Genomic DNA, 11,973 nt, shown 5'->3' with positions numbered 1-11,973 from the left:
CCGGCACCCGGAGGCGGGAGGAATCGGGCACAAACGTTCATTGATACAAATGAGTAAATAAACATGCTGGGTGAGCGCGGCCACCTTCTCGGAGCCGGCCGCAGAGGGCCCGGCGCGCGTGCCTGTGCGAGGTGTGCGTGTGGCCCGGGGCCGCACCTGTGTGTGCGCGCGTGTGTCCTTGGGTCGGCCCGACATCTGAGGAGCTGGGCGGTGTGTCTGCGGGTTTGTGTGTTCTCTCGGGAGCTAACTGTGTGTCTGTGCATCCGTGCATCCGTCTGGCATCTGGCCTCTCCTCCTGCGTGTCTGTGATACATGGAGCTCCGCGTGCCAAGCCCGGCATCATCTAGCTAGTGCCTGGCTCGCCCTCTCCCGTAGGTCCTTTTCCCCCCAGGCCCCTTGTCTCTGTCTTTCGCTCTCTCACACTCCCGGAGCCGAAGACTTGATATCCCACCTTCATTTTAGGGCGGTGTGTGTGTAAACGAAACTAGACTCCCCTTTTAACACCTCCCCTGCACCCAGTACGTGTTCTATTTTAGAGTTCACTAGAAGAGAATGTGTGTGAGCGTCTAAGGTGCGAGCATATGTGCTGTCCCTCCCTGTATGAGCGCTTCAGAGGTTGAAGTGGCGGCGGCGATTTGAAAGCTGTGGTCTCTTGCTTCTAGAGCTGTCATCTCGACTCTCACTCTCTGCCTTGGAACCCCACCTGGTGGACAGTTGGAGTACTACAGATGCAGGGGGAAGCAATTCCTGTGCCTCCCGCCCTCAATCTCCCTTCGCAGTGGGAGATCAGCCCTAAAGGGCGGGCATGCCGGCTCCCACAGGGCTCCTCTCATGCCCCAGTGCCCTCACATTTCCACTCCAGGCAGCTTGGGGCCCGGGCAGTCACAAAGTTCCTGTCAGGACTACCGTGGCCCCAGAAATACAAAGCTGGGGCACATCCTCACAACAGGGAGGTCTCACAGGACAGTCAATGGGACGGGTGCCCGGGAGGGATGAGACCGGCGCCACGTCGCTCCCCACTTGGGGTTGAAGCTGGGTGAGAATGGGGCTGGAGGGGATTGTTGAGGCCCCATTACTTTGAAGAGCCCTAAGAATCCGGCCCCGACCCCCAGACACAGCACTGGCCCCAAGGTGGTGAAATGGGCAAGATGACCTTGGGGAACCCACCCACAGAGACATCCGTCTCTGAAACGATAGATACACACGCATCTGTAAACGATGGACACACAGCCTTATTGAGTTACAAACAGATGCACAGGCAAATAGTGAGCACGCACACATACGTAGGAAGGCACATGCACTCAGAGAATCATCGCCAACAAATTCACACAACACCCACTTCCCAACCACCAACCTCAAAAGTCCACAAGAGCGTCTGCTCTGCGGAGATCACAGCCCCAGGAGTCATTGTGTTCCCCTTCCCTGCCCATACTCCCGGGGACGGCTTTGGTGCACTTTCCTCCTCTCCTCCTGTTCGGAGGCCACAGAGTGGGAGTTGGGAGGGGGGCATGGGGAAGTCGTTCTGAGTCCTTTTTGCTCAGCCACCAAGTGGGGTCCTGGGGAATGTCCACAGGGACAGCCCAGCCCCACAGCAATAGTTGCTGGGTTTCCTAATTGGAACCATCTCTTTGCTCAAATCCCAAAAAGCACTTAGGACAAAAGAGAAGAAAAGCCATGGTGGTATAATTTTCTAAGACGTGCCGGAGATGCTGGGAAAGTAGGAGTGCTGGGTCTGTGGAGCAGGCTCACCAGGAGGGGCCAGGACAGAGAAGGGTCAGCAATCATCTTCACCAGTCAGATTCCATCAGAGGACATTCCTTCCTCCACCTCACATGGACTTCTGACCCTGGCCCCGGACCTCAGTCTGACCCATCACCCCGACCTAAAACAAACCCCTGCGCCTAATTTCCAGATCGACCCTTAATCCTGGTCACAGATTGACCCTGCTCCTGACCCCAGACTGAACCCCAGTCCTCTCGAACATCACCCAACCCCTCCTTTGGCCAAAGGAATGTGGCTGGCCCCTGGTGGACTGCCCCAAAGGTGGGTCACAGCTCAACACGTGAGGCTCAAGGAGCAAGAGTGGGCTATCGGACAGAATATTTTTCTCATTCTGGCCTGAGAATGATCTACCCATTCCCCCGTAAGCATCCATCTCCCTCCAGGCTGGCTGCAGCTAGTATCTCAGGGAATCCTGTAGACTCTCCCTCCATCCCAACCCCATCTACAGTCGTTTTCCCTGGGGCCCAGGGCACACCCAGCCTCCAGCTATTGCCTGCAGTGCTCTGAAGCCTTGGCTCACAGCTTGTGTTTCATATCTCTGTGGGCCGTCAGGCACCTCGAAATCAGTCAGAATGGACGGGGGATCCGTCATGGGGATGCTGGTTCAAATGGAGTTCTGCATGGATGGACTTGGCAGTGCTTGGCAGAAGGGGCGGGGAGAATGCGGAGGGCAGGCCACAGGCACTCTTAGAATAGGCACATGATGAGCAAGGCACAGCTCTGCACCCTCTCCCTGGGCTCAGAAAACGCCCATCCACAGGGGCAAATCAGCCCCAAAGCCTGCTCCTCATCAAGGCACAGAGCTCCCCGGGAGTGTCCTGGAATTTCTATGCCCAAAGGAACGGAGGCCATTGCACCTTTCAAATTCCTTCTATGCGCGCGGTCCGTAGAGCCCACAGATCTCTTCTGCTGCACTATTTTGTTTCATCTCCACCCAGCCCCGGGCAATAATGCTCTTTTTAGATATTACATATACATATTACTTTTTGTACTGATGAGAAAACTGAGGCCCGGAGCCCTCCCGTCCCCACTGTACTGTCTACTCTCTCTTCCCCCAAACGAGCACACAGCCCCATGAGACCTGAGGTCCTATCCCACATGGCATCTGCCCCTTTGTTTAATGTCCATTCGGACCATAAAAGCTGACAACAGAGTTGTCAATTTTATACTCAATTTTGTATAGTTTTGGCCTGGATTTTTAAAAACTTACACTTATTTTCTTTCTTTTCCCTAAAACTGCGTCTGCTTCCTCCAACCAGAGCCCAAGGAGAACGGTGGTCAGAGAGCAGAGACCAGGAGGTGGTGGGCAGGACGCAGAGCTGGTATTCAGGGGACTACAGAGTGTATGCAAGGTTTTCCAGGTCTCCCACCTGGACCTGGGTAGTCTAGCCGGAGGGATAGAGCTCAGAATTTGACCTCAGGAAGTTCTGTCTGCTCTTTGCCCCATCCCGTCTTGCTGGCATCCAGAAGTCCTGAGAAATCAGCTCTCCACTCCCTCTCAACCCTCCCCAGGCCTCAGGCTGGTCCTCATTTCATCCTAAGACCTCTCAGTCCATGCTTGCCAGTGGCAAGGCCCCTTTCCTGAAAAACCCCAAGTCCAGTGGGGAAGCAACCTTCTGTTTCCTTCCGAGGAGCTGTGTAGCAGAGGCCCCCCGCGCTGGGACACCCGCTCCTACTCAGATACGTGCCTCCACCACTTCTCCACAATCGTAGGAGAAACTGCTCCTCTAGTGGTTGCCCCTTTGGCCCTGGGTCCATGCTGACGGCCGCGGATACTCATCCCCGAGGCCTGCCTGGCTACCTCCTCCCGCTCTCTGCCCTCCTTCCAGAACAGGCACCGCAAGGCCGGCAGTGCCCCTCCGGTGCCCAGTCCTCAAGGACAGCTTAGAGGACGCTCCCTGACTGTGCCTTGGCTATTCTGAGGGGGGGGACCCCCTCTCATCCGGGCCTGTTAGGGCTGGGGTGCCACCCTGGCTCTGCTTGCAAATCACCGGGGTGACATGAATGCTGCGTTCCTAGAACCCCAGGAACCAGATCCTCCTCCATCCCCCTTCCTTGCCGTTGCAGAGGCTCTGAGGCTGTTGTTCAGAACATTTACAGACCCCTTCATACCCACCACCTGCCGGAGTCCCACCCAGCCCAGCCAGCTCTTGGGAGGCGCCATCCTGCTACTTGTGATGCGGTGGAGCTGATTCCGGTTATTGATTTCTCGTCTCCTTCTTTGTCCCCTAGTGTGACTTGCTCCCGCCCCACCCCCAGGTATCCTGTCATCACTGGCTGTCTAGATTTTTTTTTTATTTTAGTTTTGGTTTACAGACAACGACCCCTGTCCAAGTGTCTCTACCTGCCCGTGTCAGGCGCAGGCGCAGCCCGGCCCTTCACTCCCGACCTCCCCGAGACCACCGGCGAGGAGAGAGCCCCTCACCCACCTGCTCGCCACCCTGGGAAGGGGGGCCCTTGGGAAAGAAGTTTGCTGCTCTCTCCTTTGCCCGAATAAGGAACGAGCCTCACCCCAAACCTCATCTCGGAAATCTCAGCTTCAGAGACGTGCCCCAGAAGGAATTTTACAAAGCAATGGAAAGCCCCCCACCCTCCCCTGTCAAAGCTCCCGTACCCCGTCCTTCCCCTTCCACCCCACACCCAACCCAGAAGAAAACAACTCAAAAAGGGACTTGCCGATGGAGAGAACGGGGTGGGTGGGAGGAACGCAGCGGACAGCTGTGTCCAAATCGGCAGTGCCTGGAAAAGAGTAGCCTGCCTGGTAGGCGATGGGGCAGCGGCAGTGCCCCAGGCTGGCTGTGGCTGGCAGGCACACTGCCGCAGCGATGGCGTTCCTCTGGCCCAGGGAGCCAAGAGCCCTTTATAGCCTGAAACCTGCCCTGGCACCGCCCACTGGGCGGTTGCAACTAGGCCTGCAACTAGGGGAGTCGCTGGGAGCTGGGAGGGCATCCGCCCCGGGGACCCCAGGGCCAGGCCCCCACGCACAAGACTCTGGGATTCCATCTCCTCCCATCCCAGGCAACTGTATGTCCTGGTATGTGCATGAGACTCTGTGTGTGTGTGTGTGCGTGTGTGTGTGTGTGTGTGTGCGTGTGTGTGTGCGTGTGCGTGCGCTCGTGCTTAAACGTCCATTCAAAGACCTCAGATCTCTTTCCCTCAGCCTCTTTCTCTGGCTGTAACAGTTTTTGAAAGGATGGGGAGAGCAGTGTGTTTCTGCTCAGTTTATCAAATTACACTCAGTGACAAAGGACTGAAGTGCATTTTCTTGAAGGCTTGACAATTGGGATCCAGGAAGAGAAAAGAAAGCATGACAGAGAACCCAGAGCTTTTGTGGAAGGTAGAACACCGCTATGAAAGGCAGGGGATGTGGTTGCGTGGCTCTGAGTGAATTTGCCTTCATGTGGTTTGGGGTGAAAAACTGCTGCCCCCACCCTCAACCTAAGCTGCAAAAATCCCACGGATCCCAGAAATTGCAAGATTGTTGATTTTTAAAAGGAACACTATTCATTTGCACATGGGCTGAGTCAGACAAGCTGGAGCACAGCTTCCTCCCTCCAGGGCTCTCTTCCCAGCCCTCGGCGCCGGGGAAGCCCTCTCCCAGAGGTTGCTCACAGAGGTGCACTGCCCTCTGGGCCCACTCCCCCCTCCCCACGACTCAGCCTGTGCAGCCGGCTTCTCTTTAGGGGTCTGGTGAGGAGAGGGAGCAGGCAAAGTGCTGTCCTGCACCTGAGCTCTGAGGACTGCTAGATGGGGAGGCACTGTCGGCCAGTCTGGGGCCTGAGGCAGAGCACACAGGGGCATCGGACTGCTCGGTTCCATTCTTGTGGGGGCAGAGGGAAGGGTAGCGACTCAAGTCACCAGCCTCAGATGCCAGAGAACCAGCCTGGGAGGGAAATACGGCCTCATCCAGAGCTTGGAGCCCGTGTCCAAAACCAGCCCACCCCCTATCCTGCCTTCCCATTCCCAGCTGGCTTTTGTTCAGAAGTCAGCCATCAGGCAGGCCGGCCGATTGACCAGCAGCCTTGCCCACAGAGCTCAGAGAGGGAGAGCTAACCTGAGAAGCTGGCTGGCCCAGTCCCCACCCCAGAGCGTGTCCTCCAGCACGAGCCATGGCTCCTGCTGACTGTCTCCCAGAAGGAGACGCGGGGTCGGAGGGGGGACCCTGTGTGGTTGGCCTCCCAAACACCCCCCACCTCTCTTCTCACACTTACACCAGCTCCACGCTACTAGGGGGCCCGGATGCTGCCGCTTCCGTTTGTTTCCTCCCCAGATGCTGATATGGTGAGCAAAGATAAGAGACGCCCCTGACTGTTCTGATGGCCAAGGCTATCTGGCCCACGCCTGTGGTCCCTCCAGGCTCTCACCGGGTCCCCATGCCTGGGCCTGACCACTCTGGAGGTACCAGGACGTTCTTGGGAGGACTTCGGCCCTCTAACCCACTCTGTCCATCAGCATCCCCACCAAAACCTGATGCTTCCTCTTCCAGTCAAGCTTCAGTACCAGCCCCCGGCAGCTGGATGGCTGCCCAGAAATGCCTTCCGTATGGAAACTCTGGGATGCCTCTGCCTTTCTTAGTTTTCCCTCCACTGGTTTCATTCCTTCCTCACTGTCCTGCTTTCCAAATCCAAGCATTCTTAGTACCAGCAAATAGGCAGAGGGGCTTGGTAGCTACAAACAAGGGTTCTGGAGTCATTAGACCTCAGCCCCGAATCTGCTCGGCCACTTGGTAGCGGAGTACCATACTCCCCTGTGTGAGCGTCAGAGCTTCTCCTGGGTGGCCGGTGGGCTAGGAGGGAAGAGAGCTGGCAGGGAGATCTGTCAGGAGACTGGGGATAACTCAGGTAATAGTAACAGTTACCACAGTGGTGTAACCATAGCACACTAACCATAGCCAACAGCGTTTCCTACGTGCCCGGCACTTCTTTAAGTGCGTCACATATATTATTTCATTTAATCCTCACAGTGACCCCAGAAAGTGGATACTATTACCCCCACTTTACAGAGGAAGAATCTGAGGTACCAAGTGGTTCGAAAACTTGCCCAAGGGAACCCTGCTACATTTTGGAGGTTAGATATCATCACCCCTGGAGTTCAAACCCAGGGAATCTGGATTAGCCTGAGCTGTTAGCCAGAATACTAAGGACTAAGCCAACTAGAAGTAATGAGGGTAGAGAAATGTGGACAGATTTTAGAAGTATTTAGAGGTCCAATCAAAAAGGGGACGGATCTGGCAACGGACTAGGAGTGGAGGGATGAGGGAGAGGGGGGTTAGGATTTCAGGTGCACGGTGGTCTTACCTACTAAGCTAAGGAACTCAGAAGAAGGGTGAGGCTTGGAGGACAAGATAAGTTTGATTTTGCCCTGGGAAGTTCCAGGTGATTAAGGGATATTCAAACGGAGCCATCTGGTGGGCTGTTGGCTATGGAAGTCTGGAGCACAAAAGAGAGATCTGGACTGGAGAAAGCTTTGCACATCACGTGCATTCAGTTGCTAGTGGACGATGAGGGAATAGAGAAGCCTGTGCAGAGAAGCAGGCCTAGGAGAGAATCCCAAGGAGCCCCAGCTCCAAGTAGAGGAAAGGTGTCCGGGAAAGAGGGACCTCTTTCCTTTGCTCAGCACACACGTCCTAGTTAACTTCACTTGAGACTGATTACTCTATTTGTTTGTTTCCTTTCAGCACTTAAAATCTCAGGGTTACCAAGGAACTCTGCTTAGCCATTTCAGCCCACTCAACCTGGGGGCACACACACACGCCCACGCACACGTGCACACAGGCCTGCGAACGCACACAGAGCTTCCTGACCGACGGACTCCCCTCAGTAGGATTCTTTCTCCAGCTGCCCTTTTAGGAGTTCATTTTGGTATCCTAAAATTGTGTATAAAGCCATCTATTTCACTGAGGTACTTCACCACATTACCCAGTGATCCGAACATTTTAGGGGCCCGTCCTAAGTGGGTAGGGTCCCGTCTGCCCCCAGGTGGAGACTCTGTCCAGGCCGCCCGCCCGTCTTGCAGCAGGGAGAGGTCCCCCACGGCATGATGTCCTCCCCCAGATCGTGGCTTCCTGAAGAACACAAGCTGACTCCACGGCCTTCTGCTGTGTGCTGGGGGCGGAGACAGGAAGGGGACCTCTGAAGGAGCGGGGACGAGGAGGACCCAGTGAGCTCAGAAAGACCACACCTAACAGGTAGTGCTCACACTAAACCCCCTGTGGGATGGGGGATGGAGAAAGTATGGGGAGAGAAGCAGACACATAATAGAGGGGGTGCAGTCACTCCCCATGCTCTCTTCCGACCCCCTGCAAGAGAGCCCGTGTGCCAGAGGAGCAAGCAGGGGTGCTGACTTGGCCTGGAGGGGCTTGGGCCTGGGGGAAGGCAGAGAGAAGGGCAGGAGACCAGTGAGAGAAGGGGAGGAGGAAGCGGGTGCTGGTTATTAAAGCACCAGCTCAGACTCTGCTGGGCAAGGCATGCCCTCCAAGGGGAGACAAGGCATTGCTGTCGGGGGCCAGTGGCAACCGTCGGGGAGACCGGACACAACTGTCACATGCAGAGTGCGTGAGCAGGGCACGGCCCCCGATGCTTCCTCTGCCGGGTGGGTGTGCACCTTCTGCTCCCACAGACGCTCCTACTGCACTCCCACTGCTCAGGACATTCATGCGTTTTTCCCTCATGTGACACACGCCCACCCCCGTCCCCATTCTCCGCAAGCTGGGTCGGATGCTGAACTTCATGGCCTTGCAGCCTCAGGCCTGGCAGGAGGGGAAACGCACCCACCAGCCTCGGCACCTTAGAAGCCAGATGAGCAGTGACTGGCTTGGCCGGCAGTGTGAGGGACACCTCACAAGAGGCTGGGCGGAGTGAGGATGGCCTGCTGGGGATGAGGATGGGAGTGGCGCAGGCTTCCCAGAGAGGGCGACACTCACATAAAAAGGACCCTGCATGGCCCTCTGCCTAGGCCCTGGATATGGGCTTCCGGCTCTGCTCAGCAGCTGAGCTCCTTCCCCTGGGACCCAGCTCAGATGGGGCCATGGTTAGTTTGGGGGGAAGCAAGATTAACTGCTGTAGGGCGGGGCAGCCCTGAGCTCCCAGCCCCCATCACTGAGCCCTCAGGGCTCTATGCTACAAGAACGCCACCCTCCTAGGCCTGTGACTGACTGGTCCCTCTTAGGCCCCTTCAAGGCCGCTGCAGCCTCGGGGACAGAGCAACAGTGGAGAGAGGGGACATCCCATCCCCAGGTAGAGAGTGGTCTGGAAAGGAGACATTTGAGGCAGGGGCCCCTCTCCGCCCATCACATGACCGGCCAACTCAACTCAGGCCGAGGGGTGGTGGAGTGAGTGCAAGCCGGGGCTCGGTCCTGCCATCCACAGCCGTAGAGTCTGGGCCAAGTCACTTCTCTCTGAGGCTCAATTTTCTTATAAAAATGGGGAAAATAAGTTCTTGCCTTTTTGGGCAGTTGGCAGTTGCGAGGCTTTAAAAAAAAAAAAAAAAAAAAGGTCATCTGTGTAAACCCTTGGTGTAGTGGCGGGCTCACAGCCCGGGCAGATTCGGGGAGAAGCTGAGGGAGCTGAGGCTCTGGAGCCTCCCACTTGTACAGGCTCCTTCTGAAAACCTGCGAGTGGCCCTAGCAATTCATATTTTTGCATTATTTTCTTAGAGAGGGTCCCCCAGATCATACAGGCTTCAGTTTTCCTAAACCCAGGGACCTGAATGCTAGCTTTCTCCCTTCTCATTCCCTCTCATTCGCCATCTCTCCAAGTATATTCCAGGTGCAGAAGGAGAATTGCCCAGGCTGGCCGGCAGAGCTGACATGAACCCTGGGCCAGGTCTCGTCGAGATGGAAGGTCTGGGTGAAACCACCGCTCCCGAGCAGCTTGCCCTAGGACCGGTCTCACTGCTGAGCAGGACTCGGGGCCTGCTCCTCCCCATCCTCCACTCACAGCAGCTGGCCCAAGCCAGAGAGCCAGTTAAAGAATTCCCTGGGTTCTCAGAAGTTGTGGCTGACTCTGGGCACCATGTTCCCATCTGGCGGGCCTTTGCTCCAAAAATTATGAACTCCTAGAGAAACTAGTTGTAGGCCCGTGCGTGCAAGGCAACCCAGGGGCTCGGGAATGGGCCTTCAGGAGAACAAAAGCAACTTGGCTGGCTTCTCCATTAGCACCCGTTTCCCTAAGGAGCCTTGGAGGGAGTGGGGACACAGGGCTCCCTCCTCAGTGTCTGGGAGATGGATGGGGCTGATTTTTTCCACGATTCCTCCCCATAAATCTGATTTGGCCCCTCATCCGTCTAGGCCAGTCTCCACGGAGGTGTGTGGTAGTGATGAATGGGCTGCCTGACTAATGTGACTGGGGTGGCAGGGACTTGGGGAGGGGCTCCGCTCTGATGGATGATCCTCATGAGGGCATATTGCATTAGACACCCATAATGCAATCAGCAGGGCCATTACGATACCAATTTGTTGCTCCTCCTCACCAGGGTGGGGCTGTGGAGCTGGAAGATTAAGGAGGATGTCAGGACTTGGGAGACACCTGGGGGGATTTCAGGAGGGGGCACGGTTTCCCTGTTGGGGGCTATTGCTAGGGGAATGCTATGAAGCCAAAGAAAGTGCCCGCTGGAAAGGGGAGAGAGAGGAAGTGAGGCCCAGAGAGGTGTGACCTGTCCCAGGTCACTTCTGGAGCCAGAGGGAAGAGCTGGAGTTAGCACTTGAGTCTCCCGCTTCCTGTGCCAGGGTGAGCAGGGATGGAGGAGGGCGTGGGACTGGGAGAGGAGAGCCTCGCCACTGGCCTCTCCGTGGCTGGAAGTTCTCCTCCAGAGATGTCCCGAAATGAGCGACGCCCAGGACGGCTCCCGCACGGGCCCTAGCAGCCCCCACTCCAGACCACCGCCTACCCGACTTCCTCGGGATCCGTGTCTTTGTCCCGTGATTATAAGTAGTCTCCCGTACACTACGCTGTCTCCGGTCTTGCCTTATCCTCTAGGTCACCAGAAGAGAACCTTTAAAACAAAACGTTCTTCCCTGCCCGAAAGCTGCCCGCAGCTCCGGGTCACCCTCAGGATGGGGCCCAGGCTGGCTCTCTGACCCCAGCCTTTTTCCCAGTCTCAGACCCAGGGCTCACTCCGCTCCACCAGCCTCTTCTGCCGGGAGAGCAGACCACCAGCTTTCCAGCTCCTGGGTCCTTTCTCGGGGCCTCGGGGGCAGGAAACAGGGCTGTGCGCGCTTCAGTTCTGGGGACGTTCAGTGAGTGCTGGCTTCAGTCCTACTGCCTGTGCCCCAGCCCTCCCCCTGGGTCTCCCTCTTCCCCCCCAGACTCACACTCCACTGCATTGCTACCCGCCCTTGGTGAAGTACGCATATCTTGGAGAATCGTGCCATCTTGTGTACATAGGTATTTTTAACTTATACGAATGATCATGCACTACAAGTCTCGTTTTGGATTTCTAAAAAGTTTAACGCTATTTTTGAGATCCATTTATGTGGCTTTATGTGTATCTGTTTTGTTACTTCTGACCGTGACAGTGTATATATAAAATGCGGATTTACCGCGTTTTACCCTAGTAATACAGACACCTAGCTTGCTTCCGACTCCTGATTCCTACAAACATTGCTCACTGGATGCCATTTTCTCTGGCTGGGTAACCAAGAATGAGCCTACGAGGCCCCGGAAGATGTGGTTACTTGCGCTGAGCTCTGCTGCGGGCCTGGGACTCCGGCGAGGCTGCGCTAGGCCACACTCACACAGGGGCCCCCGGCCTCACTGCGCTGCCCTCCTGCCAGTCTGAGAGAGGTGAGGCCATCCGAGCCTTTACATATTCCAGTTACCACCTCTGAATAGCCTTCTTTTTTTACATTCCCTTTGATGGCCTTCTGCTTTAAATATTCTCCTTTCCTTGGCAGGTAAACTCCTACTTATCTTTTAAAACCCAATTCAAATACCATATTCTTCGTGTTTTCCAGTTTGTCTCCCCTTCCTTGGTGCTCCAGAGCATTCAGTACATTCCATCTTAGCACCGATTGTATCCTTGTGATCTTTCCTCCCTTTTTTATTAAGGCAGATGTGGTCCCTGCTTCTTGGAACTGTAGGGGAGGAGGAGGAAGGAGAAGAGTGAGGGAATGCAGTGGGTTGTAGTGGTGTGAACTGGGAAATCAGGAATTTTGTTTTATGCTCCTTTCTCTTGATGGATTAAAATGACATC

The sequence above is a fragment of the Halichoerus grypus genome, chromosome 10, assembly GCF_964656455.1.
Source record: "Halichoerus grypus chromosome 10, mHalGry1.hap1.1, whole genome shotgun sequence".
Lineage (NCBI taxonomy): Eukaryota > Metazoa > Chordata > Mammalia > Carnivora > Phocidae > Halichoerus > Halichoerus grypus.
The sequence above is the reverse complement of the archived record's forward strand: the minus strand, read 5'-3'. Positions refer to the sequence as shown.